The sequence below is a fragment of the Macrotis lagotis genome, chromosome 1 (genome assembly GCF_037893015.1).
Source record: "Macrotis lagotis isolate mMagLag1 chromosome 1, bilby.v1.9.chrom.fasta, whole genome shotgun sequence".
Lineage (NCBI taxonomy): Eukaryota > Metazoa > Chordata > Mammalia > Peramelemorphia > Peramelidae > Macrotis > Macrotis lagotis.
This window is the reverse complement of record NC_133658.1, coordinates 313330455-313342984: the sequence shown is the minus strand read 5'-3', so window position 1 is coordinate 313342984 and position 12530 is coordinate 313330455. Positions and strand designations below refer to the sequence as shown.

Genomic DNA, 12530 nt, shown 5'->3' with positions numbered 1-12530 from the left:
GAAGCGAAGAAGACTTGACCTAGGATGGTGGCTGTATGAGTGACTAGAAAAGAACAGATGTGAGAGATGGGAACATAGAATTGAGACTTTGCTACTGATTAGGGTATTTCAGGTAAGAAAGATTGAATAATTGGGGTTGATTCTGAGTTTGTGAACTCAGATAACTTGGGGACATGACTGTGTCTTCCACAGAAACAGAGGAGCTTGTAAGAGGCAAGATTGAGGATTATGTGTTTGTTGTTGTTGTTTTGGGGGGAGGTGTAGGCATTGGTAGAATTAATGTGTTCCCTTTTGTACATGTTGAATTAGAGATGTCCGGTAGGGAAAGGGTAACCTGGTACCCAAGATCAGGAAAAAAAGATCAGTCCTAGAACTATTGATTTGAGAATCCAAAGTATAGAGAATAATTAATCCTATGAGAAATAATGAAGTTGTAGAAAATTAATCTAGGGAGAGAGGCCTAGGACATAGTTTTGGGGGAGACATTTTGTTATAAGTGAAGTGGATAATGACCCAGCAAAAGAAACTATAAAATTCTCATTACAGAGACTAATTTCCCAAGCATATATTTTTCTACAACACAGTTGGAAAGGTAAAATGAGTCCAACTGTCATGACACTTTTCATCTAAATTGCTAATTTAAAAAGACCAGATATTTCCTAAGCACTATTATATGTTAGTACTATGTTAGGAGTTAGAAAGTTAAGGACCCTTGTGACTCCTTCAAGGGGCTTATAATCTTCCTACCTTGTTAGAAAGAATTAATTACCACTAAATCAGGCAAATCTTTGGGAAATTTGGTTCTGGATTGGAAGTTCATAATGCTGGCCTTTATTTTAATTAGCCTTTATCTTTCCATAAGCACAATAAGTAATTATAAGAACTAAACATAGCAAATAATCAGCAACCAATATGCTGGAAATGTGTCTTCTTCAGATGGCTTTTAAAATCCTTAAAGTTGTGCACTATATCTTTGACTCTTTTGTCTCTCCAGAACATGGCTGTGCACAAAGGAAGGACATTTGCTGATTTATCATTAAATGTCTGTTGACTGAATACTTGCCTGGTGCTGGGTATCTTCTAGAAAGAAACAATAGATGCAATGAAATAAACTTAAAATTTTGTCCATGGGGGACTATATTATTTAAGTGCAGATTTTAGTTTCCATGGGACCATAACTCTAGAGAGAGATGAGGTCTATTAGATTAGGCAGCTAAACTTGGAGTTGAGAAGATCTGTGTTCAAGTCCTACTTCACATTACTAATAGCTGAGCAGAATCATTTGCTCAGTAATAGCATATCTCTCACAGGACTGTTGTATGGACCAAAAGAAATAACTTTTCAATTAAACACTTTACAAACTTTAAACTGCTACATAAATTCTAGCTATCATTAGTACTAGCAGTGGCAGCAGTAGCATCAGTAGCAATAGTAAGAACCTGGTGCAGAGCTTGAGGTGGGGTTAAGCTGGGACTGCTTCTTGGAGCATGGGCATGAATGAATAGCAGAGAAAGTAAACTAGCAGTAAACGAGCAATATTACTATATGCCCTGGTTCCCAAAGGGATCTTTAAAGGAAGGAGGCTGGAACCATAACCTTATGAAGAAAGTCAAGAGCTAATAGAAACAATTATAAATATTTAATATCAAGTCTTCATTAATTAAACCTTGGTGAGTATAACTACACCCATCCTCAGTGTCCCTCAATGTCCCAGTAATATGAATGTTCTCATGAAAATCAGAATAAAGACAATTATTAGGAAGAGGAAGGAAATTGAGACTATACTGAAAACCCAAATAATTGGAGTTTATTCTTAGAGTCTTTACTAGTCAATTATTATACAAACTATTTCATGACATTTTATTTATTTCTCCATGTAGAATACAGGCAATAATGAATCCCTCCCCACCCCACCACCTCTTTCCCTCCCTTCTTTTTACCTTAAGTCATTTAAACTCTAAACTATGAAGGAAACTGAAGGATAAGTTCATTCCCTTCCCCTCCTCCCAAAGAGTTTGGGTCTAAGTCAGGAGGATAAGACTGAAAACTGTGAAATTGAAGAATGATAATGAATAATGTATTTTAATTGTTCTAATAATTCAGAGCAGGAAGATATCAGGATGACTTGAGTGAGGATATACACAACTGTAGAATTCATTTGCTCTCCCTTTGAATGTTCCAGAGAAGATCTGGAGGGAGTTTCTGAGATAAGTCAAACACAGTTGTGTGGTATTTCCTTTCTTCACAGAGGTTACACAGTAACCCAGTTTTCTTTCTTTTTTCCTCATTTAATTTTATTGTTGTACATTTTAAATTTATTTTTCTAATTAGATGTAAAGATAATTTTCAATATTCATTTTTGTAATATTTTCTGCCTCCCACCCTTTCCTCTTGCCACCCCAGGATAGCAAATAATATTATATAGTTTATACATATATAATTATGTTATACATATTTCCATATTAGTTACACTATGAGAACAAAAGGGGAAAGAGAAGGAAAAGGCAAAAAACAAATTTAAAAGAGTAAAAAATGCCTTGGATTGCATTCAAACTCCATAGTTCTTTCTCTGGATATGGATGGCATTCTCCATCACAAGTCTTTTAAATTTGCCTTTGATCATTTTATTATTGAGAAGAGTCAAGTCTATCATAGTTGATCATACTCAATGTTGCTATTAAGGTGTACAATTTTCTCCTGGTTCCACTCACTTCACTCAGTGTAAGTTTATGTAAATCCTTCCATATTTTTCTATAATCTGTCTCCTTTTCATTTCTTATAGAGGAAAAATATTTCATTATATTTATATATCACAACTTGTTCAGTCATTCCCCAATTGATGGGCATCCCCTCAATTTCTAATTCTTTGTTGCCAGAAAAAGAGCTGCTACAAATATTATTGTACACATGATTCTTTTCCCTTTTTAATAATCTCTTTGGGTTTCAGATGTAGTTATGGCATTGTGGGATTGCTGGATCAAAAGGTACACACAAACTTTATGGCTCTTTGGACATAGCTTCAAAGTGCTCTCCAGAATGGTTGGATCAGTTTACAACTCCATAAACAATGCATAATGTCCCAGTTTTCTCACAGCCCCTCGAAAATATATCATCTTCCTTTCTTGTTATATTATCAGTCCTGATAGATGCGAGATGGTACCTCAGAGTTGTTTTAATTTGCATTTTTCTAATTAATAGTGACAGAGAATTTTTCATTTGAAAAATATAGCAAAATATAATTTCTTCATCTAAAAAGGGCCTGCTCATATCCTTTGACCATTTATCGGTTGGGGAACAATCTGTATTTTTATAAATTTGACTCAGCTCTCTGTTTAATTTATAAATTAGTCCTTTATCACAAATACTGACTGTACAATTTGTTTCCCAGATTTCCTCTTTTCTTCTAATAATCTTGGTTGTATTGGTTTTGCTTGAGCAAAACCTTTCCAATTTAATCAAAGTCATTCATTTTTCATTTCATAATGTTCTCTATCTCTGCTTTGGTCATAAATTCTCCTTCTCTCCATAGATCTGATGAGTAAACTGTTAATTAGCTTATGATATCAACACTTTTGTCTAAATCATGAACCCATTTTGACTTTTTGTATGAAGAGTGAGATGTAGGTCTCTGCCTAGTTTCTGCCATGATATTTCCCAGTTTTCCCAAGTGCTTTTGTCAAATATTGAGTTCTTATCCCAGAAAGTGGAGTCTTTGGGTTTTCAAACACTAAATTAGTGTATTTACTTACTGCTGTGTCTTGTGAACCTAACCTGTTTCACTGATCTACCATTCTATTTCGTAGCCAAAACCAATGAGTTTTGTTAACTGTTACTTTATAATACAATTTTAGATCTGGTATTGCTAGGCTACCTTCCTTTGCATTTTTTTTTTCATTAATTCCCTTAATATTCTTGATCTTTTGTTCTCCAAATAAATTTTGTTATTATGTTTTCTAGCTCTATAATTTTTGTTACTTTGCTATGGCACTGAATAAGTAGACTAATTTAAGTAAAATTGTCATTTTTATCATATTAATTCAGTCTATTCTAGAGCAATAGATGTTTTTGCAGCTGTTTAGATCTGATTTTATTTGTAGGAAAAGGTTTTTTTAAAATTCTATTGACAGATTGACTCCCAAGAATTTCAATTGTCTATAGTTGTTTTTAATGGAATTTCTCTTTTTTACTTCTTGCTACTACTGGATTTTGTTGATACTGTATAGAAACTCTGCAAACCATAGATTAGTACATAAATGCTAGTAATCATTAATTTTATTTTTGTGCATACATGTATATACAAAATATCATTTCACAATATCAAAAATGTTTTCTATGCTAATATGAAGTTATTGATTAGCAATGATGCCCTTCTCTTGTTGTCTTCCTTTACCCACAGAGCAGTCTCAGCTCAGTTTTTGTGGGTTTATTTTATATTCCGCAACTTGTCAAAGTTGTTAATTGTTTCAAGTAGTTTTTTTTAGTAGATTCTCTAAGATTTTCTAAGTATATTATTATATCTTCTGCAAAGAATGAGAAGTTTGAGTAACCCAATTTTCTGAGAGAGAAGAGATCTTAACTACCCTCTGATAATCTCCTCAGCAGACAAGTGAATTTTTCCCCCTTTTCCCCCTTTCTGTCCTAAGTGTGAGGGGACAGCCAGGCTGAATATTAGCACCATTAACAATCCATAATATGATAAGAATAATATTGAGCTATGAATTATCAGAATTTATTCCTCAGTGTTAGATTACTGAATAAAATTATGTTTCCTTTCACTGCCATACTTGATAACTTGCAAACCAGTTCAAATTCTACAAATAACCTTCCTCACTAAATAGCTTTACTGGTGATTTACACACACACACACACACACACACACACACACACACACACACACACACACTCACATAGGGGAGACCCTACAATTCTGAATGCAACTGCTGCCTCTGTGCCAATCACTAATACATCAAATTATTGAAATAACCTGAGTGAATCTAAGAAAGCAGTTAAAATGTCCCTTGCATTTGAATTAAATAAGCTCATCAGACCATAGAATCATAGCGTAAATAAGCTATGGGCTCCAATATCCTCATCACTATCTGACATTTATGTGCCTTCAAGAAAATGGAGAAAGATGTCTTTCTGGAAATTTGTCCACAATTGATTTTTGACATATTCATGGAATTATAGCATGAAAGAACTCAAAGGGATTGCTCTTATTCTCATTTTGTAGATAAGGAAACTGAGTCACAGAGAAAGTGATTTCTCATAAACAATATCTGAGAGCACTATTGTTAATAAAGACTAATTCTATAGTCCTTTCAGGTTTAATAACCCCCTTGGGAAAAAAGATGGTCCCCATTTTATAATTAAAGAAATTCAGGTTCAAAAAGCTATAGAGGTAAAATGCTCAAAAGTCATAGGGTTAATAATTATCAATTATTTGAACCCTACTCCAGACTCTAAATCTAGTGTTCACACTTGCCTAATTGTCCTTTCCTGTTCCAACTAATCTAATTTAAACTGATCAATTTACTAAACAAACTAGAACTCCTGAAAGATACCTTATAGGACAATAGCAGGGATAACTCATAGCTGAAGGTTAATAATAGGTGAACTCTAACAGTGAGACATACAATAATACTGAGAATATCTCAGACCATGCCCTTCTATGAAACCCAACATAAACTGTAACAATTGTAAAACTCTCAGATTAGGAGACTCTCAAGACTACACTTTTTATATTAAGTCACTAATGTATTACTATTGCACCATCACCAGGATGGTAAACAATCAATCAATCAACATTTATTAAATGCCTAATATGTTCCAGACCTTGTGTTAAGTACTGGGGATACAAAAGGGGGTTAAAAAACAATCACTGTCCTTAAAAGAGTTTATAGTCTAGCGGTTTGGGGATTTATGCAGTTAGAGATTGCACAGAAGAGACAATTTAGCTGAGACTGCTCTGTGGGTAAAGGAAGACAACAAGAGAAGGGCATCATTGCTAATCAATAACTTCATATTAGCATAGAAAACATTTTTGATATTGTGAAATGATATTTTGTATATACATGTATGCACAAAAATAAAATTAATGATTACTAGCATTTATGTACTACTCTATGGTTTGCAGAGTTTTTACATATATTTCATGTAATGATTAGTGTGAAAGAGGTACAAGTATTATTCCCCATTTTATAGATGAGGTTAAGAGAAATTAAGACACTTCTCTCCAGCCATATAGCTAGTAATATCTGAGGTAGAATTAAGCCTTCTAGTTCATATTGTAGTAGAATGAATGAGTGTGATAGAATTTTATACAGCGCCTTCCTTCCCACTCTAAAAGTCCTGTACAAATTTCTAAATTATGTCTATCATCTCCCTATGGCAAGTTCTTGAATTATGGGAAGGAGAAGAGTAGAACTCTCTCTAGCTTTAATACGGCTCAGTTGGAACTGTTCAATCTACTTCATCCACCCTTTGGGTAATAACTAAGTCTTTATTGAGAGCCAGTTTTGTATCCTGTCCTGTTCTGGGCACCCAATGAATGCAGATCAAGAGGTAGACCCAGTCCTTGACCTTAAGAAGCTAATAATCTTGTTGGGGAGGAAAAAAAAGAATGTCAGCGGATAAGACAGTATATAATAAAATGCTAAACTCTGTAATTTGTACTCTTTCAGTACGAAGCACATGTGAAATTGTTTCACCAATAAGTCTTTGCACCAGGTCATTTCTTCACACACCAGGAGCTTCACATAATATTACAGGGCTAGCAAAAAAATTGGAGAACTCCCAGGATTCCTGTCATCATTAACACTGCCCTACAGGGAGCCACAGACATCATTAACATTAAATAGCTATTGTCTACTGATTGACACTTCCAATTGAAGAGAATGCTCCCTGGTTTGGTATTGAGCTATCTCTGAAATTCTTTTCTCTTATCAAATGGCAGTCCCCAGAATCAACCTCAACCTTCAACAGAACAAGGAAAATATGTTAATTATGTATTTCTGCAAAGGTCAGTTTCCATTGTCCTCCAGCAACTCTGCCTGTTAATTTGATGGAAGCTTCTTCCAAGGGGGCTATCACATCACCTCTTGTATCTCTTTAAAGCAATGACACATGGAGACTGGATTATTGTTCAACTGACACCCCATTTTCAGGTACCAATTCGAGGCTGTCATGTGGGTGGTTTTACTCACCAGAGGTAAGCCCAGAAACCTGGCAAGGACATTTGAAATTTTATTTTTAAAAGGAAAATTTCCCCATCTGTCTATAAACAGTAGAACACAATTCATATATTTAAGTTTGTTTTTACAGGAAGGTTCAGTTAATACTAACTGCTCCAGTGTAATGGAAATCGTTTTCAACTCAGGTCTTTTTCCTAAATGGGAGCAGTGTGTTAAGTAATTTCAGGAACAGTGGGCCACTCTACTTCAGTATATTAAATGTTTTTCAATCTCCCACTCTGTTCATTATGGAAAAGCAAATTTACTTAGCCACTAAATACCAAATGTTCTTTCAGGAAACATTAAGGTATGTGATCAAGAGATTTTCTTTCTTGAGAAATAATTACCTCAAAGCTGCATAAACCTCCTTTCAGCTAAAACACAAAGTTCACCTTTTCCAGGGGAATCCTGAGACGATTGCTAGGAACCTCAGCAGTAGGCAGATTTATCCATTTATTAAGAATTATTTCCATTAACTTTCTTCTTCCGCCTTCTCACTCTTTCATAAAAACACCATCTGCTTTTCCAGTACAATGCTGGTTAGTATGTGAACTGAGAAAGAATTAAAATTTGGACTCTTGTTTCCATTGGGAAAGTGTGTATTTTTGATATTCTTTTGTTTTACAGAAATTCTGATAAATGACTGAAGTGTTAACATGTAGACTGAGTCAGTAATCAAGAAGCATATATTAAGCAATTACTATGTGCCAATGTTATGGTTGCTATTTGTCCTTTGTTCTTGAAAACCATGACAGCAGGGCAGTGATGCCATGACAAGTATGTGAATCAGATTTGAGTAAGAGGCTGTACTAAGTCAATAGTCTCACTTTCTCTCTGGAGCCATTTGGGTCCAGTGGTCAGTTATGGATCTGGGTGACTGGAGATGACCATAAATGCAAGACAATAAGAGTTAAGTGACTTGCTTGAAGTCACACAGCTAGATTGTGTCAAGTACCTGAGGCTGGATTTGAACTCAGGTCCTCCTGACTTCAGAGCTAGTACACTATCCATTGCACCAACTAGCTGCCCCCAAAGCTGGTTTCCTCAGATTCAAAGATTGATACTGAAGGCCTTGGATGAATTGTCACTCACAGATCATATGTTCCTATTTAGAACTCTTTCTTTTTCCTCACCCTCTGTTTAGGATGACAACTATAATTATCCCTTACAGAAAATGATTTTCCCCACCATGGTTTCAATTTTTTGCAGTTTAGTATAAGAAATTAAATTTGAAATTTGGGGGAGTTTTGCAGAAACCATAGATGACACTCAAAGGCCTGCAGAAAAAGTTTTGAAACTCAGAAATGCATCAAATATATGTATATTATGGTATAATATCAGCATACTTGCCTTTTAATACCATAATAATTCTGAATTCTTCTCTGGTACAAAGGGAGAACCAAAACTTTTTGCACAAATTTTCCAGATTGCAGGGGCACTCTTCACCCTTTGATATGGAAGGGATAACTGTACTTTGATGATTGACTAAATTTTTCAGCCTCTTGAGAAATGCTACATGGAGACTTCAATAAAATAAATTCTTTATATATGAAGTGCTTTATTAGATGCACAACATTGTTTAGTACTGAGAACAAAAAAAAAAGAAACAAAAAACCTCAAGTCCTGTGGAGGACTTGATAGTTTAATAGAGAATGTAACATATATTCAGATGACTAAAATTCATGACAGAATGTGTCAGAGATCACAGAGACCCAGCAAAGGGATTAGTATAATTTTGAGGAGAATTTTTCTGAAGACATAGCAACTGTGTTGAACCTTGGAAAAAACAAACAGTGGATGGGGTGGGGGGAGGAAGACTGGGAAAGTATGGTCCAAACACAAGATCATAGATTTAGCAATAGAAGGTGATTCCTTGATTCATTTGAGCAAATTATGGTCCAAAGAGTAACTTTTTAAGATCACATAAGTAGTAAGCAGCAGAACCAGGATTTGACCCCAAGTACCTCAAATCCAAATTTCTCTCTCTTTCCCCACCACCATGTTACCAACAGAGAGGAGGGCATCAATAAAGGCACCAATGAAGTCTTTATAGAGTTTTTACTATGTATTCAATTATGTTTTTAGATTAGAGTAAAAGGAGAAGTATATTAAGAAATATAATGTAAAAAATTTCTCAAGGATGAGAAGGGAAGAGGAAATGTAGGATAATTAGTGGAAATAGTGGAACTAGTATTTTTTAATATGGGAAAGACACAGGTGCATTGGTAAGCATCAGGGAAAGAGTCAGGAGTTAGGAAGAGATGAAAAATAAGATGAGTAGGAATGATAGTGGGGCATTAGTTGGAGAAGATTAGAGGATGCATGTAAAAGGTATGTCCTTGGCAGGATGGATTGTATATTAATCCAAAACCAGAATGAAGGAAGAACTAGTAAGGAGAAGCTATCTGAGTGATATGAGTTAAGGAGGGAAGAAAAGGAAGCTCTCAACTAATGGCCTCATTTTCAGGGAAGTAGGAGGCAAAGTCAATAGCAGAGAGAACAAAAGGAAAGGTAACAAGGGAGACTTGAGGAGAACTGAATCCAAATTAGTCCATCATTGAAAAGTGAATCTAGTAGATTTATCAGTTGTTAGGAAGGGTTCTACTGAGGGAGCTTCTATTAAGGGCAGATTGCCTGGAAGAGATAGAAAAAGTCTTTGGGGAGGGTCAATAATCCTGGGCAAGCTGCCTGGTCTGGATTCAATAGAGTAAGAGTATGACAAGAAGTAATAAGGAAGGGAGAGGCAGCAAGGAACACCTAAGTAGCCAATAGTTTAGCACAGACATTAGGGAAACAAGAGTTTAGAATTTTCCAGGGACAAGGAAAGGAACTTTGCCTGGAACAGATAACTGAAATGAGGCATAAAAGAATCAGTTTAAGTGGAGACTGAGAGAGTACCATGGTAGAAGCCAATAATAATGGAAGATGTTTTATGTTCAGCAACTCATCTCTGTCTTCCCCTAGGAATACCCCTACCTTTAAGACAATGAGGGCAGGGAAGGCAGAAGGAGCAGATTTTATAGTTATTAACATTAATGATAAGCTTTTGATCCCTGGCAGCATGCAGAATGCCTTTCCTTTTACCACAGGTACCAATTGTCACTTGTGTCCTCACTCTGTTTTCTCATAAAACTCTCCATGATTTGTCATCTTCAGTCTTCTTACACCCTACTCTCTTCCAGGTACTTTGTGATCAGTGAGACTAGCCTCCCTTTGTTCCTAGAACACACTTCATTTTCTGAATATGTTCATTTTCAATGACTGTTCTCCCTCCTCATCCCTCTCCTGACTTCCTACAAGTCTCAATTAAAGACACATTTTCTGTCAGAAGACTTTCCCAGTTTTATTTGGTCTTAGTGTCTTTTCCCCATTGATGATCCTCTCTCCCTCTCTCTGTCTCTCACTCCATCAGTATGCGCATGCACACCCACACCCCCACCCCCACACACAAATGTATATCTAGCTACCTATCTATAGTTTATATATAAATATATATATATATATATACACACACATACCATATATATATGTATGTATTTATGTGTATATATGTATATATATATATATATATATATATATATATATATATATATACATTTACAATGTATGAAGCAGAGATGGTATAGGGACAATGATAAGAGTGAACCTCAAAATCAGAAATTCTGAACTGAAGTCTAGCCTATGTCATATTTTGACCACAAGACTTGGAGCAAATCTCTAAATGTTCAAGGAAAATTAAAATTAAAATCTGAGAGAAAAAAGATTTGTATTCAGACAAAAAAATTTTCATTGCAGTAATAAAACATTTTATATATACATATATATATACATGTAAGGAATTTTGTATGGACAAAATTTATATATATAAACCTTAAGTATATATATGTAAATGTTATTTAAACATAGTTGCTTCCATGTTATCTCCCACCATTAGACTGAACTTTTAGAAAGTGGAGACCATCTTTTTGTCTTTCTTTATAGATATAGCTAGAGATAGATAGAGATAGAGATAGAGATAGATAGAGATAGATAGATAGAGAGAGAGAGAGAGAGAGAGAGTAGAGAAGAGATAGAGATAGAGAGAGTAGAGATAGAGATAGGTATAGATATAGATATAGGTATAGGTAGAGGTATAGGTAGAGGTAGAGATAGAGATAGAGATAGATATGATATGGATATAGATATAGATTAAATATAGATTAGATGATATAGATATAGATAATAGAGATAGAGATAGAGACAGAGATAGATATAGAGATAGGTATAGATTTAGATTAGATTAGATATAGATGAGATAGAGATAAAGTGATATAGATAGATAGATAGATATAGATATAGATATAGATATAGATATAGATATAGATACAGGCATAACTATAGAGTGATATGTGTGTCTGTTGTCACTTAATACAGAGTTTGGCATACAGCAGTTGCTTCAAAAATGCTTGTTGACATGACTGATATAGAAATCAGCTATTATATAATCTATATAAAATTACTTACCATTTGTAGGTAGGAGGAGGGGAGGGAAGGAGGGAGAAAAATTTGAAACTCAAAATTTTTAAAAAATTAATGTTAAAAATTTCTTTGCATGTAATTGGAAAAAAGTTACTATTTAAAAAACTAAATAAATGTTCTTGACTAGCTGATGACTTGTGATTTTTCCTCTTGCAAGTCACCTCCTTTTCTGGTTATACATATTTTTATTGCTGTTTTTGATATAACTTCTTATGCATGCCATATTTGCTAATGCACAGCAGCCTACTAATAATCAATGACCTCAATTGCTCTCTAGGTCAGTAGAAATTTTTAGCACAGTTTGGTTGAGCCCCAGCATACTTGCACATTCTAGGGAGGACACTTGTATTTTCTCTTCCTCTTAGAAGATCTCTGTCCATCTGACTATTCTTCAAGAAAAGATCAGGGGGCTCTCAGGATTAGAATGAACAGACTGGAAAGGTCCAATCCCTTCATGAAGAACTGAGGAAATTAAGGTGAGTGGTTCTTTAACTTGCTCTGGGTCCCATAGTCTTTAAAACAGAGGCCTTTCTAGCTCTTTATCTAATCCTCTATCCACACATCCCTATGCAATAAATTAACAAGGGGCTGAAAACAAGCATTTCTATAATTCCTATTATGTTTCAGTATGTTCAGTATTCAGAGGGCAGCTAGGTGAAGCAGTGGATAGAGCACTAACCTTGGAATCAGGAGGATCTAAGTTCAAATCTGCCTTCAGGCACTTATCTCTGTGACCCTGGACATCTCATTTAACCCTGATTGCCTCATGTTCATGATTAT

General features: G+C 35.0%; 1 long non-coding RNA gene across 2 annotated transcripts in view; it reads left to right on the top strand.

Moving 5' to 3' along the window:
* LOC141517127 (uncharacterized) overlaps positions 1-12224 on the top strand; it is a 119198-nt gene extending 106974 nt beyond the window's left edge. For both annotated transcript variants that reach the window (XR_012476800.1, XR_012476799.1), the window contains one exon: positions 12116-12224. This is a non-coding gene — a long non-coding RNA (uncharacterized LOC141517127). The remainder of the gene's footprint in view (positions 1-12115) is intronic.
* The last annotated feature ends 306 nt before the right edge of the window (positions 12225-12530 follow it).